Below are 5,072 nucleotides of genomic sequence, written 5' to 3'. Positions count from 1 at the left end.
TATGGTTGGAATAGATTTGTTACCAATTTTCACGTAGCTAAAATGAGAAAAATTATCCAATCTTGTTTTACCCATAACTTCTTCATTTTAAATCCGTTTTGAGTGAATCAAATTGCTATGGTTTCATATTGAACTCTATTTTATGAATCTAAACAGAAAAAGTATAGGTTTATAGTCGGAAAAATAAGTTACAAGTTATTTTTGTAAAGGTAGTCATTTCAGTCGAAAGAACGACGTCTAGATGACCATTTTAGAAAACATACTTCCACTTTGAGTTTAACCATAATTTTTGGATATAGCTTCATGTTCATAATAAAAATCATTTTCCCAGAATAACAACTTTTAAATCAAAGTTTATCATAGTTTTTAATTAACTAACCCAAAACAGCCCGCGGTGTTACTACGACGGCGTAAATCCGGTTTTACGGTGTTTTTCATGTTTCCAGGTTTTAAATCATTAAGCTAGCATATCATATAGATATATAACATGTGTTTAGTTGATTTTAAAAGTCAAGTTAGAAGGATTAACTTTTATTTGCGAACAAGTTTAGAATTAACTAAACTATGTTCTAGTGATTACAAGTTTAAACCTTCGAATAAGATAGCTTTATATGTATGAATCGAATGATGTTATGAACATAATTACTACCTCAAGTTCCTTGGATAAACCTACTGGAAATGAAAAAAATAGATCTAGCGTCAAAGGATCCTTGGATGGCTTGAAAGTTCTTGAAGCAGAATCATGACACGAAAACAATTTCAAGTAAGATTTTCACTCGAAATAAGATTGTTATAGTTATAGAAATTGAATTAAAGTTTGAATATGATTATTACCTTGTATTAGAAAGATAACCTACTGTAAGTAACAAAGGTTTCTTGATCTTGGATGATTACTTGGAATGGATTTAGAAAACTTGGAAGTAAACTTGCAATCTTGGAAGTATTCTTGATTTTATGAAACTAGAACTTTTGGAATTTATGAAGAACACTTAGAACTTGAAGATAGAAATTGAGAGAGATCAATTAGATGAAGAAAATTGAAGAATGAAAGTGTTTGTAGTTATTTTTGGTCGTTTATGTATGGATTAGATATAAAGGATATGTAATTTTGTTTTCATGTAAATAAGTCATGAATGATTACTCATATTTTTGTAATTTTATGAGATATTTCATGCTAGTTGCCAAATGATGGTTCCCACATGTGTTAGGTGACTCACATGGGCTGCTAAGAGCTGATCATTAGAGTGTATATACCAATAATACATACATCTAAAAGCTGTGTATTGTACGAGTACGAATACGGGTGCATACGAGTAGAATTGTTGATGAAACTGAACGAGGATGTAATTGTAAGCATTTTTGTTAAGTAGAAGTATTTTGATAAGTGTCTTGAAGTCTTTCAAAAGTGTATGAATACATATTAAAACACTACATGTATATACATTTTAACTGAGTCGTTAAGTCATCGTTAGTCGTTACATGTAAATGTTGTTTTGAAACCTTTAGGTTAACGATCTTGTTGAATGTTGTTAACCCATTATTTATTATAACAAATGAGGTGTTAAATTGTTATATTATCATGATATTATGATATATAATATATCTTAGTATGATATATATACAGTTAAATGTCGTTACAACGATAATCGTTACATATATGTCTCGTTTCGAAATCATTAAGTTAGTAGTCTTATTTTTACATATGTATTTCATTGTTAATACACTTAATAATATATTTACTTATCATTTAACATAATTAACCAAGTGTATCAATATCTTAATATGATTCATATGTACCTAGTAAGACGTTGTTATAACGATAATCGCTATATATGTCGTTTTCGAGTTTCTTAAATTAATAGTCTCATTTTTATGTATATAACTCATTGTTAAAATACCTAATGAGATACATACTTATAATAAAATCATGTTAACTATATATATAACTATATATATGCCATCGTATAGTTTTTACAAGTTTTAACGTTCGTGAATCACCGGTTAACATGGGTGGTCAATTGTCTATATGAAACCTATTTCAATTAATCAAGTCTTAACAAGTTTGATTGCTTAACATGTTGGAAACACTTAATCATGTAAATAACAATTTTATTTAATATATATATATATAAACATGGAAAAGTTCGGGTCACTACAGTACCTACCCGTTAAATAAATTTCGTCCCGAAATTTTAAGCAGTTGGAGGTGTTGACGTATCTTCTGGAAATAAATGCGGGTATTTCTTCTTCATCTGATCTTCACGCTCCCAGGTGAACTCGGGTCCTCTACGAGCATTCCATAGAACCTTAACAATCGGTATCTTGTTTTGTTTAAGTCTCTTAACCTCACGATCCATTATTTCAACGGGTTCTTCAATGAATTGAAGTTTTTCATTGATTTGGATTTCGTCCAACAGAATAGTGAGATCTTCTTTAGCAAAACATTTCTTCAAATTTGAGACGTGGAAAGTGTTATGTACAGCCGCGAGTTGTTGAGGTAGCTCCAGTTGGTAAGCTACTGGTCCGACACGATCTATAATCTTGAATGGTCCAATGTACCTTGGATTTAGTTTCCCCCGTTTACCAAATCGAACAACACCTTTCCAAGGTGAAACCTTAAGCATGACCATTTCTCCAATTTCAAACTCTATATCTTTTCTTTTACTGTCCGCGTAGCTCTTTTGTCGACTCTGGGCGGTTTTCAATCTTTGTTGAATTTGGATGATTTTCTCGGTAGTTTCTTGTATTATCTCTGGACCCATAATCTGTCTATCCCCCACTTCACTCCAACAAATCGGAGACCTGCACTTTCTACCATAAAGTGCTTCAAACGGCGCCATCTCAATGCTTGAATGGTAGCTGTTGTTGTAGGAAAATTCTGCTAACGATAGATGTCGATCCCAACTGTTTTCGAAATCAATAACATAAGCTCGTAGCATGTCTTCAAGCATTTGTATCGTCTTTTCGCTCTGCCCATCAGTTTGTGAATGATAGGCAGTACTCATGTCTAGACGAGTTCCCAATGCTTGCTGTAATGTCTGCCAGAATCTTGAAATAAATCTGCCATCCCTATCAGAGATAATAGAGATTGGTATTCCATGTCTGGAGACGACTTCCTTCAAATACAGTCGTGCTAACTTCTCCATCTTGTCATCTTTTCTTATTGGCAGGAAGTGTGCTGACTTGGTGAGGCGATCAACTATTACCCAAATAGTATCATAACTACTTGCAGTCCTTGGCAATTTAGTAATAAAATCCATGGTAATGTTTTCCCATTTCCATTTCGGGATTTCAGGTTGTTGTAGTAGACCTGATGGTTTCTGATGTTCAGCTTTGACCTTAGAACACGTCAAACATTCTCCTACATATTTAGCAATATCGGCTTTCATACCTGGCCACAAAAAATGTTTCTTAAGATCCTTGTACATCTTTCCCGTTCCAGGATGTATTGAGTATCTGGTTTTATGAGCTTCTCTAAGTACCATTTCTCTCATATCTCCAAATTTTGGTACCCAAATTCTTTCAGCCCTATACCGGGTTCCATCTTCCCGAATATTAAGATGTTTCTCCGATCCTTTGGGTATTTCATCCTTTAAATTTCCCTCTTTTAAAACTCCTTGTTGCGCCTCCTTTATTTGAGTAGTAAGGTTAGTGTGAATTATTATATTCATAGATTTTACTCGAATGGGTTCTCTGTCCTTTCTGCTCAAGGCGTCGGCTACCACATTTGCCTTCCCCGGGTGGTAACGAATCTCAAAGTCGTAATCATTCAACAATTCAATCCACCTACGCTGCCTCATATTCAGTTGTTTCTGATTAAATATGTGTTGAAGACTTTTGTGGTCGGTATATATAATACTTTTGACCCCATATAAGTAGTGCCTCCAAGTCTTTAATGCAAAAACAACCGCGCCTAATTCCAAATCATGCGTCGTATAATTTTTCTCGTGAATCTTCAATTGTCTAGACGCATAAGCAATCACCTTAGTCCGTTGCATTAATACACAACCGAGACCTTGCTTTGATGCGTCACAATAAATCACAAAATCATCATTCCCTTCAGGCAATGACAATATAGGTGCCGTAGTTAGCTTTTTCTTCAATAATTGAAACGCCTTCTCTTGTTCATCCTTCCATTCAAATTTCTTCCCTTTATGCATTAATGCAGTCAAGGGTTTTGCTATTTTGGAGAAATCTTGGATGAATCTTCTGTAGTAACCAGCCAATCCTAAAAATTGACGTATATGCTTCGGAGTTTTTGGGGTTTCCCACTTTTCAACGGTTTCGATCTTTGCCGGGTCCACCTGGATACCTTCTTTGTTCACTATGTGACCGAGGAATTGAACTTCTTCCAACCAAAATGCACACTTTGAAAACTTAGCGTATAGTTTTTCTTTCCTCAATACTTCTAGCACTTTTCTCAAATGTTCTTCGTGCTCTTGATCATTCTTTGGGTAAATAAGTATGTCATTGATGAAAACAATGACAAACTTGTCAAGGTATGGCCCACACACTCGGTTAATAAGGTCCATGAACACAGCTGGTGCGTTAGTCAATCCAAACGGCATAACCATAAACTCGTAATGACCATAAGGCGTCCTAAAAGCAGTTTTTGGAATATCATCCTCCTTTACTCGCATTTGATGATATCCAGAACGTAATCCGATCTTCGAATAAACCGACGAGCCTTGTAGTTGATCAAATAAGTCGTCAATTCTCGGCAGTGGATAACGGTTTTTGATGGTAAGTTTGTTCAACTCTCTGTAGTCAATACACAACCTAAATGTACCATCCTTCTTCTTGACAAACAAAACAGGAGCTCCCCATGGTGATGTGCTTGGTCGAATGAAACCACGTTCTAATAGTTCTTGCAGTTGGCTTTGCAGTTCTTTCATCTCGCTGGGTGCGAGTCTATAAGGAGCACGAGCTATTGGTGCAGCTCCTGGTACAAGATCTATTTGAAATTCAACAGATCGATGTGGAGGTAGTCCCGGTAATTCTTTCGGAAATATATCGAGAAATTCTTTTGCGACGGGAACATCATTGATGCTCTTTTCTTCAGTTTGTACTTT

Source organism: Rutidosis leptorrhynchoides, chromosome 11 (genome assembly GCF_046630445.1).
Source record: "Rutidosis leptorrhynchoides isolate AG116_Rl617_1_P2 chromosome 11, CSIRO_AGI_Rlap_v1, whole genome shotgun sequence".
NCBI lineage: Eukaryota > Viridiplantae > Streptophyta > Magnoliopsida > Asterales > Asteraceae > Rutidosis > Rutidosis leptorrhynchoides.
The sequence above is the reverse complement of the archived record's forward strand: the minus strand, read 5'-3'. Positions refer to the sequence as shown.